General features: G+C 45.2%; 1 protein-coding gene across 9 annotated transcripts in view; it reads right to left on the minus strand.

Annotated features, from left to right (window-relative positions):
* Positions 1-12284, minus strand: part of SAMD13 (sterile alpha motif domain containing 13) — a 309780-nt gene that overhangs the window by 40583 nt on the left and 256913 nt on the right. For 2 of the 9 annotated variants that reach the window (XR_011202910.1, XR_011202911.1), the window contains exon 4: positions 2926-3024. The exons of the other annotated variants lie outside the window; for them this stretch is intronic. The gene's annotated coding sequence lies outside the window, so the exon portion shown is untranslated. The remainder of the gene's footprint in view (positions 1-2925; positions 3025-12284) is intronic. 9 annotated transcript variants of the gene reach the window in all.

Here is a 12284-nt window from a genome sequence, read left to right on the forward strand (position 1 = left end):
ACCCCTCAGCGGTGATTGTACAGTCCAGGGTGCAGCGTGTAGGGTTTGGCACCTTTTTCTTCTTGCAGCAGGACTTCTGTTCTTGAGCCTTGGGTCTTTTTTGTAGCTGGTCTTCTTGTGCCCGTCAATCTGCAGGTCTAGGGATGCCCACTAGATACTGAATTTAGTGGGTGTTTAGGGGATTACCTGGTAGTGGCCAAGGGGACACATACCTTAAGGTGGAGAAAAATGAAATGGAGTGGTCTCCTCGCCTGCCACACCTGGGTGGTGATGGGGGCTGACGGGGTACACTCCTCCTACTCTAAGTTTTTCAGCTCAAGTTGAGGGAATGACCATTTGGCGGCCATCTGCTGCTAGCAGAAGAGTCAGAGGTCAGATTTCAAAGGCAGTAAAGCCTTTAAAGCTGACCGCTGGACCTGAGTGTCTGCCTGGGGGAGAAGGTGTAACTCCTCCAACCAGGAAAAGCTTAGTTTTCTGGCTCCTGAGAGCAAAGGCTCTCACCCCAGGAATCTAGAATTGTGTCTGGTGGTGGCAAGCCAATAAAAAGCAGTCAGTAACCATACCAGGGCTGTTAGGTTTTGCAGGGGGCACCGCTAAGGTGCCCTCTGGGTAAACGTTATAATAAATTCAACACTAGCATCACTGTGGGTTTATTATTCTGGGTTGTTTGATACCAAACATACCAGTATTCAGAGAGGCCATCATGTAGCTGGGGAACTTGTAATGACCAGTGTCCAGCATGTGTACTTGCTATGGCTTCCCTGTACATTTACTATGCCTTAAGGTTTTGTAAAGACACAGTAGGGGCATATTTGCTCATGCAAACATATGCACTCACATGCATTGAAGTGCACTCTGCCTTAGGGCTTTAGGCCTGCCAGAGAGGTGACTTACCTATAGTGCATGAAGCATAAGTGGGAAAGGCACTCTTGGTGAGTGCCATTTCAAGTTTGCTGTTTTTAAATACAACTTGTCTTGCACTTGCAATGGCAGTCTGCATGAGGCTGGTGTGGGGCCTCTCAGAGTGGCACAATGGGTGCTGCAGCTCTGGGGGGGCATCTTCAGTACCCATGCCCTAGGTACCAGGGATATCATTTACTAGGACCTTACACGGGTGGGTGAAGTGCCAACACATACTACAGTGTTGATCAAAGAAATCTGGAACCTGTTTAGCAAACATCATTTTCCAGGCAATAAGCGGGAGGCTACCATGTCAAAAGAGCCCCTTTCTCACAACAACAAAGCCACTAGTCACAAAACAGTGCTATCAACTTTTGTGTTTCCAATAAGAAAAACAATTGTCTGATTGCATGTCTCCACTGACGAGATGCCATGGTGAAGAAACTGTAATATGCAAAGATGACGCTGATCAAAAGATTTCCTCAGAAAGATTTCCTGTCAGCTCCATGTCAAGACAAAAAGCCATTTATCCTCCCTAAGGGCTGATCACTAGACCAGTAATTAGTCAGAACTGACCATTCTTTATAAACGTCTATCTTAAATCAGCAAAGTTCTCTGCACACTGAAATACCAGAGGCAGTGGGGACGGATGAACTATCTTGCTTTTGGGAGTATCTCAAGGAGAGTCAATGTCAGCAAGTAGCATACAGCATATTTTGACAAGCAATCACTTGTAGTATTGTCTGATGCAAAAGTGTGCACATGTGCCTAACATGTTGCCTCAAACCTAAAGGGACACACTCTTGCCTCAGATTCACTGCACATTTTATGGTTATTGAGGCGACTTTGCTATTTGCTGTGGTCATCATTACACGTACGAAGGGCAGGTGGGGAAAAAAAAAAACCATCAGACCCATAATGTTCATAAGTTCCACAAGCCAGTCCATAAATTGGAATGATACACTTGTATGGAGAAAATCCAGCATAATGATAGTGGCTAAATAGAATAATTGTGAAAAATAATCTTAAATGCAGTGGTCGTGGTGGATGAGATTGGAGGGGCACTATGTGCCCCAACTTTTCTGATTTATGAAAAAGCGTTCCACAACTTTTTGTAAAAAGACAACTGTCCAGGGACTGTTAATTACGATATTTTATGTGCAATATTATAACCTTAGAGCCTGCCATAGTGGGCTATACCGGCCATTTAAGGCCTGCTCCAGCATTAAAGGCGTGAGCCAAAGGCGAGGGCTTTTAACAAGGGAGCGGGAGTTTAATTGCCGGTATAGCCCAGCTATGAAGGGCTCTAAGGCCATTAGGACATTCCGCCACTAGAGGGCAGAATATTCTGATAAAGCCTTAGAATCCGCCATAGCAGGCTCTACTGGCCATTAAAGGCCCGCTTCTGCGTTAACAAGGGAGATGGCCTGGAGAGCCCTCTATGGTGGGTTCTAAGGCTATTAGAGCACTGGTCCCTTTCACAACAAAAAGCCTCAACCACTTAACACGTGTGACGAGAGCAGCACGGACAGGCATAAATTGACCCACATTTCTCTGACCCAGAGCCATTCATTCTTTTTCTTTTATTATTTTTACGTGAGTTCTGTCTTTTTTTCAACTTCGAAGATTTTGTTTATTTTCCTGAAATGTAACACTGCTGTCCGCAGTGCTTTCCGTTTCAGGAAAATAAACAAAATCCTCGAAGTTGGAAAAAAAAGACAGAACTCACTATAAAATAATTAAAGAAAAAGAATGAATGACCCTGGGACAGAGAAATGTGGGTCAATCTATGCTGCAAACATACGTCAATTGCTTTGTGTTTGGAAACGGCACCAAGGCTTTTAAAAATATATAATAAAGAATACCGTTGCAGCTCAGGCTGCACACGTTGCACAACCAGTACATGCGCAACACAATATAACTGGACATGTTTCTGGCTCACTAATTTACTTTTTTGTAAAGTGAACACGCATTTTAAAAACCTTGGAAGATACATTTCTGAAATAAACATTTTCATACACATACCTTAATCTCTTGCAGACAACAGCGGCTCTTTTCACGCACTCTAACTTTAATGTGAAGAGGTGTTGCAGAGGGTATATTTCCAGGGTTCACCTGACCTTACTGGGATGACAAGCATGTGTTTTACATTGCAGCAAAGAGATTGGGTAATTTTTCAGGGCATGCGCTTCTACGAAGGGAACTGTAGGTTTTGTAAATAAAGAGACCACCCACTATGTTGATTACCGAAACAAGCTAGAAAGAGTAACGTTTTTAACAGAAATTAGGTAGGCGAGGCATGCTTCGCCGAAGAATAACGAGGCTTGTAAAGTGTCAGTTTCATTTTGAAAACATGACTAAATGACTGGAAAAATCGAAAGAAGCACGGGTAAAAGGTCTGCCTTTTTAACACATTTTAAATTTCAGCAACCAACTGGAAACATAAATTAAATGGAAATTAAATTAACATTGTAAGAATGTATTTTAATTTTGCCTTTTCTGTCCTTGTTTTCTTAAATTAGCAGTGGTACTAAAGGGGAATTAAAGCAGCTGTGGATAAGATAGCTATTTGTAATCCTGAACAATTTTTACAACACAGATCATGACAGGAAAATGTACACATACACAGACAATAAAATCAGAAACAAAAGGCAAGTATGTGCATGGCAAAACATTATTTATTATATTACTAACACCACCAGGAGCTTTATTCTACAATTAAAGTACTAAATTCATGAAACAAAAAGTTTTACATTTACACATTAAACATGCACACTAATGTGTTTGAGGAAAAACAAGCATTGCAATGCATTAAAACCATTAAAAAACATCTGAACAGTAAGTTTTCATCTCAGTAAAAATTGTACATTGCTGTTAAACGTGATGTTACAGTGTGAGAAAATATCGGAATCAATTATTATCATATTGTGATATGTGCTGCTCCCTGGTATCCTAAAGGAAGAATTGTCTTCTATTTTTACACAAGTTTGTGCTCCATTTACGTATTTGTCAGATCCACCTCTCTTGATACTGTCACCAGCATTTGCTAGTACAGTGGACCAAACAGTTCTATCTTCAGATGATGCTTTCCAGTAACTTTGCACACTGATTTTGCTTTTGTGGCCAGTGACGACCATTATCTGATGTGTTTCAAAACCATTATCTGCAAGCAATTGCACAGCTGTAGCATGCAGACAATGGTTTGTGTAAACGTGGCTTAATCCTGTTTTCCTGCTGATTTCTTTCATTAGTCCTCCAATTGTATTTTTCTCAAGAGGCTTACTGAAATACCACACAGAAGCACTTGCAGCAACCGCCACAGTAAGTTTCCTTGGTTGTGCACAAAAGCAACTGCATTCTCTGGACAATTTGGAAATATACATTTTCAAAGATTTCACAGGAGACATTGCACTGTCTGGTTGGGCATACATGTGCCCTCTGTTTTTATATCTAAGTTTCTCATTTACTTTCTTATGACCTTGTGATTTTTATTTGTTCATTAAGGGTTAACATTACATACTCTCAGTTGTTTTCATCTACTAGGAATGTGTAAGCATTTTTAGGCAACTCTCGTAATCCTCCCGGGCCACATCTTGCAAGGTGAAGATGGGTATCAAAAAAACCTTTGTACTGCAGTGAAATAGGTTTATCACAGTTCAATATACCACAGAGTTTTATCAATAACAAGTCTTCTGCTGATATAAATTATTTTCTAATACCGACGTCTTTGCCTTCTCCAAGTTTAAAAAAAAATTTAAATTGCTACTAACACATTGTTAGCGGGTGCAAACACAGCATCATGCATGATATTAACAGCTCTGCTAAAGGAAGGATTATTAATTTTTCAATTTAGTCAAGCCCTTATTTATATAAGGCTTTGATCATTATAACATTCCCCTTTAGCATTTCTTACCTCTGCATACAAATGTCTCAGAAGGCTGCAAAGTTCAGGCAGTGGTAGCATCTCAAAATCAGGTAAGTGGCAATTTTCTACCAACCAGTCTCTGAATATTTGAGTTGCCCATTTTGTTGCTGTTCTAGTCTTGGTTTCAGCCCTCTGCTTTTCAAGTATATCCAGTTCATGTGCAACAAGGTTTTGGTGGCGTTTTTTCAGACATCTCTTTTTGTACTCCAGTGATTTATTTACCCATTCATCAATGGAAATGTGTCCAAAATAAATTGAAAGAAATTTGTTGAGGCTTTTCCAAAAACTGAACATTCCATGGAGGATTTGTCATATCTACTGCTCAGCTCTTCACCTGGTTCTGACTGTTGGGTTAACTGCACTTTAAACATGACAATGGATTGCTAGTGTTAGCTTGTGGAGTTTAGAACACTCAGCTGAGAGGGCATTACCAGTAAATACAGATATCTTGAGCTTCATTGTCTTCAATGGAGCACTCAACATTCCAATGATCTAATAAATAAAACAAAGGCCTCACAGAGCCTGAGGGGATTGAAATCCCTTGGGGTCTGTGAGGCCTTTGTTCACAGCCATTGCTGTGAACAAAGAACAATGGAATGTTGGCGCTCTGGGCTTTTACCAGCCAGTAAAATCCCAGAGCACTCCATTATCTCCAATGGAGCTTGCAACATTCCAATGTTCTAATATAGCCTTAGAACCCACCGTAGCGGGCTCTACCGGCTATTAAAGGCCCACTCCCGCGTTAAAGGCCCGAGCCAAAGGCGAATGTTCTATTAAATAAAACAAATTCCTCACGGAGCCAGAGGGGATTAAAATCCCGTCGGGCGCTGTGAGGCTTTGTTCACAGCTGTTGCTGTGAACAAAGCGAACATTGGAATGTTGGCGCTGCGGGCTTTTACCGGCCAGTAAAAGCCTGCAGCACTCCATTGTTTTTAATGAAGCTGCCAACGTTCCAATGTTCTAATTTATCTTAGACCTCTTTGTGAATTTTGTAGCAGTCTATCTTATACTGTGTGTAATGCAAGTTTATGTTAATGAATTACATATTCACACAGGCTCTGACCTCGTAGCACTAAAAAACGACACAAGTCACTATTCTCCACTGCACCAACCAAGATTTAATTCTGTAGCTCTCCGGTCACACACAGGCCTCTGCAGTGCATTAATTAATAGAGGTTTCATAATGTACTATAGTGCATTTCCCACCGAGTTGCAACTATTTAAAAATGTATTTTTCAGTTAAGCTGCATGCTGTTTTATATATAGGTAGCCGACTTTGAAAGACAAAAAAACCTACAGAATATATATTTTTTTTCCCAACACCTTTGACCCCACCACACTGCATGCAGCATCACAGTTTTCGTTCTTTTTTTAATGCACTTCGGCCACTGCTTAAATGTACAGGTACCAGGAGACAGTAGATAAAAACGGAAGCAGGGTGTTGTTCACGTATTTGAATCAATACCTCTCATCGATAGTTAAACGTTTAGAACCTCATTTAGACCTTGGGGCTTGGCAAAAACAGCAGCACTCAGCCCAGTGCATATGTAGAGCTGAGTGAAAGTTGTGCAAACCTCGGCTTTGCGCTTACTTTTATCACTAGCTTCGGTCTAGTGGTAAAAGCGAGGATAAGCGTTGCAGTTGTTATACAGGTAAATATGTACTTATACCCTTTGTGATATTCACCAATCTTTTTTTTGCAGATGCAATTTCTCGTAGGGGGAAGGCAAAGTCTATGATTGAATCTCCGTCTTTTTGCGCACAATTTGAAAGATGCAAAATATCTCTGCAGTGTAACCGATAAGAATTTAAGATGTTGACATTAATATTTCAGAAGCAACATAACTGTTTGTCACTAAACACTCTGGCTCTCATTACAACCCTGGTGGTAAATGCCACTTACCGCCGTGCAGAAGACCGCCAACATACTGCTGCGGCCGCAGAATTCTGCTACAGCTATTACGACCGACAGCTCGGAATCCGCCATAATACAGACACCCGCACAAGTCCGCCACACCAAGGTCAGGGATAAACTGGCGATAAAAAAAACGCCACTGTCACACCAACAGGAATATGCCCACACTATCACGACCCACGAATCCACGCGGCGGTCTTTCAACCGCGGTATTCCATTGGCGGTACACACCACTGCGCTCAAAATACACACACATTTACAAAACACATCCACATTGGACAATTCGAAATACACACACCTGATACACATACACACACCACACCCACACACACACACCACTATAAAACACACACCCACATACCCTTACTACCAGAATTCTGATACCATGCCAGAGAGAGACACCACCATAAACAACACCAGCATCCACAGACACACAACACCATCACTTACACAACATCCATGCAACTCAAACAACACACAACACATCCCCTTACACATCACAACACACACCACCTCACACATCACCCACACCACATCATGGCACCTCAACAACACCCCAGGTTCTCTGAGGAGGAGCTCAGGGTCATGGTGGAGGAAATCGTCCGGGTAGAGCCACAGCTATTCGGATCACAGGTGCAGTACACCTCCCTTGCAAGGAAGATTGAGCTATGGCGCAGAATCGGCGACAGGGTCAACACAGTGGGACAGCACCCCAGAACACGGGATGACATCAGGAAGAGGTGGAACGACCTATGGGGGAAGGTGTGTTCCGTGGTCTCCAGACACCAGATTGCTGTACAGAGGACTGGCGGGGGACGCCCACCTTCTCCCCCACAACTAACAACATGGGAGGAGCAGGTCTTGGCAATACTGCTTCGTGAGGGCCTCGCAGGAGTAGCAGGACTGGACTCTGTTAAGTCAAAGCTTTACTATTATATCCCCCACCCTACCTGCATGCCATCACATTCTCCCACCCTCACCCCATCACTCCAACACCTCACATATGCCCCACTATCACAACCCACCCATCCCAACACCAAGCCCTGCATGCAACACCAAAGCATGGACACCCATCACCAAAGCATGCCACTACAGATGTCCACACAGACCCCAAACCAAATATCACACAAGGACAAGACAAGAATGCAAGCACTGGAGTACAGGGTCACTCACCCACTGCGCATGATGGCACACACAGATGCAATAATCATGCCTTTACACCCCTGCAGGACCCCAACCCAACATCACCGGACAGGAGGTACCAGACATATCCAGTCCCCCCACAGAAGAGACCCACAGTGATGACAGCAGCTCTGCACAACTGGATCAAGATGACCAGCCCGGCCCATCAGGGACCTCGGGACAGTCGGTTCCCCTGACACTGGCACAAGCCACCACAGACCCTCCCCCCTCAGGAAAAACCAGCACAGCACCCACCCAGTGGGCCCATCCCTCTGTACCCAGGACACGTCAATCAGCAGTGTGTCCACCACTACAGGGAACCCAGGCAAACCCACCAACCCAAGAAAATCAGGGACCTGGGGGCAGTGGCAGTGGGCACATGGTTCAGGGGACAGAGGCTCAGGAAAACAGGGAAACTGGGAGGACTGTTGTGCAACAGGTGGAGGACAGGCCCAGGGAACTCACTCTCCACGAGGCCCTCTCCAACATCATGGGAGCTTACCATCATTCACAGGAGACAATGGCAACGGTACTGGCCAAGTTTCAGGAGACCCAGCGGCTGCAGGAGGAACACTATCTGGGGATCAGGGAGGACCTGAAGTCCATTAACAACACCCTGGTCACCATTGCAGGGGTCCTACAAGACCTTGTCAGCACCAGGAGGGACACTGTGGCACAACAAGGGGCCCCTGACACTAGCCTGGACGATGAACAGCCCTCCACCTCCGCCGGCGCTAGTGGACAGGAGGCACTGCCACAGGAACACGACACTAGCACCCCACCCCCTGCAGATGAAGAACCACCCCGCAGATGGTCCCTGAGATCCAGAAAGAAGACAGAAAACATTGCCAAGACCCCAGCCAGGAAATGAGACCCCCCTGAATGTCAACCTTCTGTCCCACTTTGTCACCCTGTCCATCCTTCAACTGCCATTACTCCACTTCCTATGCCCCTTTGGACAATACACCTGTGAAACAAATAGACTGGACTCTGCCATGGACATTCCTCCACCATCACCCCTGCCCATTTTACAACCCCCTCCACTTATCTGCACAGAAATAAACATACTTTAATCACAAAACAATCTGGAGTCAGTCTGTGCTTTCACAAACGTGTAATTGCAATAACCATGGAATACAGCAATGTCAATTTAATTGTTCACATACCGATGTAACACAGCTGTAGGGCTGGAGGAAAATATAGCAGAGGGCACAAAGTGGGACCCACATCTGTGAAATGGAAAGGTGTGATGCTATTAATTGTGTTTGACCAATGACTTTGTGTTTCACCACTGCGCATATTAGTTGCTCAATGTTCACCAGTAGCACATTATATGTTTTGTTCAGTTTAGCCGCCTATTGGCTTTGGCATGGCATTAGCCATTACATTCTGTATTCTGCCTATTGGCTTTGACATTTTGTATTCAGCTCAGCTGCCTATTGGCTTTGACATGATATTAGACATTACATTTGATATTTAGGTTAGCTGCCTATTGGCTTTGACATGACATTAGACATTACATTTGATATTTAGGTTAGCTGCCTATTGGCTTTAACGTGGAGTTAGACATTGCAGTTGAGACATTAGATGTCTGTGTTTTTCCAAGCTGTGTTTTTCCACAAGATGGACCAAGCTGTTTTCTTCACACCAGACTAGACCTGATAAGAGAGAGTACATTTGGTGTTTTCCTTTCTGCTCAGCCTGGGGAATAGGAGGTCTAGGAGATCTGGCCAGTCTCCAAAGGCTTGTGTAGTTTTCCCGAGTCTGAGAGGAGGGGGCACGCTTTTGTAAGGATGACTCTGGGCTACAGTGAGTTAGATTTGAATCTGTTGACTTCAGGCTGGAGCTAGACGTCAGTTGCCAGTCTCCCGTGTGGGTAGATAATCTCTTTCTCGCAGTTGACCGGAGTCATCAACTTGCAGACCCCAGAAAGATGAAGCTGAAGATAGGTCCTACTTGCTCATCCGGTGATGAATTTTGTCTTTTATGCTTTGCTTTGAATATATTATATATTTGCTCTGTACATTGCAACTGAGAAGTACTCTGATATATTTTGTTTTCTTGCTGCGACTACTTTGTGCTTGAAATCTACTAATTTGTCTCTCAAGAACTTGTGGGTGGGGAAGAATTAACAACAATAAAGGTCTTCTTTGAACTCAGAAGTGCATTCCAGAGAGGTTCTGTAAGCTCTGATATGATATATGTAGGAAAGCAGAACAAAAGGCAAAGTGACAAGTCAGGGTCCGTACACTGAGTGAAAATGACAGACTTATGCTAGCTCCAACAATAGTATGAGATGTGGGAGGCAGTGAAATCTTCTTACCTGTGTCTCACTGGAAGTATTGCATGATTATGTTGTTTCTGTTGTCGATATCCTCTTCTTCTGCCTCCTCTTCTTCACTGTCCACAGGCTCCACAGCTGCCACAAGCCCACCAGCTGGACCATCCTCCTGCAGAAAAGGCACCTGCCGTCGCAAAGCCAGGTTGTGCAGCATACAGCAGGCCACGATGATCTGGCACACCTTCTTTGGTGAGTAGTAGAGAGAACCACCTGTCATATGGAGGCACCGGAACCTGGCCTTCAGGAGGCCGAGGGTGCGTTCAATCACCCTCCTAGTTCGCCCATGTGCCTCATTGGAGAGTTCCTCTGCCCTTGTCCTGGGATTTCTCACTGGGGTCAGTAGCCATGACAGGTTGGGGTAACCAGAGTCACCTGCAAATGTTGAGGGACAACTGTTAGACACACACTAACCCTTACGGACAACCCCAACAACTATTCACACTGTATAGGGTCCTTGTCCTCACATATTAGCCACACACGGTGCCTCTGGAGTTGCCCCATCATATAATGGATGCTGCTATTCCTCAGAATGTAAGCGTCATGCACTGAGCCAGGAAATTTGGCATTCACATGCGAGATGTACTGGTCGGCCAAACACACCATCTGCACATTCATAGAATGGTAGCTCTTCCGGTTTCTGTACACCTGTTCACTCCTGCGGGGGGTACCAAGGCCACATGTGTCCCATTAATGGCACCTATGATGTTGGGGATATGTCCCAGGGCATAGAAGTCACCTTTCACTGTGGGCAAATCCTCCACCTGAGGGAACACGATGTAGCTGCACATGTGTTTCAGCAGGGCAGACAACACTCTGGACAACACGTTAGAGAACATTGTCTGGGACATCCCTATTGCAATGGTCACTGTTGTTTGAAAGGATCCACTTGCCAGGAAATGGAGTACTGACAGGACCTGCACTAGAGGGGGGGATTCCTGTGGGATGGCGGATAGCTGACATCAGGTCTGGCTCCAACTGGGCACACAGTTACAGGATTGTTGCACGATCAAGTCTGTAGGTGACTATTGCGTGTCTCTCTTCCATTGTCGACAGGTCCACCAGCGGTCTGTACACCGGAGGATGCCGCCATCTCATCACCTGCCCCACCAGACGTGCCCTATGGACGAGAACAGCGAGCAGAGAGTCAGCCAACACTGAGGTATCACAAAATGTCATTTGCATTCATTTATTAATCCGCAATGTGCCTGTTACTGTGTGTATGCAAGGCCTACATTGGTGTGACACAGTTAAAATTAATGCCATGTGGCCCGCTGAAATGGCTGCTGCTTGACCTGTAAGGTGGGACAAGGGGATATGAGGTAACTGCGCTGGCGTTGTACACCGTCGCGGTAGGCTGTCGAAGACTGCGGCGCAATCCTGCATTGGTTAACATTGGACGCTATGGGTCCGAGGAGCCAATGACGATGTACGCCGGCGGTGACGGTACGCACCGCCGCGGATGTGACCGCCATTTTCTGTTTGTTCACTCACTTGATACCTGACCTTCAACAGGAGAGGACCTACACTGCAAGTGCTGCTGTGACCTCAGTCTGGAAGCAACGATGGCTCATGTGTCTGGGGAAAGGGCCCCTGCCTTCACTTCAGAGGAGTTGGAGAAACTAGTGGATGGGGTTCTCCCCCAGTACACACAACTATATGGTCCTCCAGACAAACAGGTGAGTACACTGTGAGCATGCTGCATGGGCAATGCTGGTTTGTAGTAGTGTGGATGGAAGATAAATGGGGGGGAAGGGACTGAGGCCTGCATGTGCGGACGATGAGTGTATGTGCGTCAGGGTAAGGGTGGTAATGTGGGCCAATGAGCATGATGATCCAGATGGGTAAAGATTTTTCTTTTCCTCTGTACTAGTCCTCTAGGTCAGCGCCCACCAGAAGAAGGCTATTTGGTGTGCCATCGCCAAGGACATCCGGACCGTGTGGGTCCACCACAGACGGAGCACCCACTGCCGTAAAAGATGGAAGGACCTTTGCCGCTGGAGCAAGAAGATGGCGGAGGCCCA

Source organism: Pleurodeles waltl, chromosome 4_2, assembly GCF_031143425.1.
Source record: "Pleurodeles waltl isolate 20211129_DDA chromosome 4_2, aPleWal1.hap1.20221129, whole genome shotgun sequence".
In the NCBI taxonomy this organism is placed as follows: Eukaryota; Metazoa; Chordata; class Amphibia; order Caudata; family Salamandridae; genus Pleurodeles; species Pleurodeles waltl.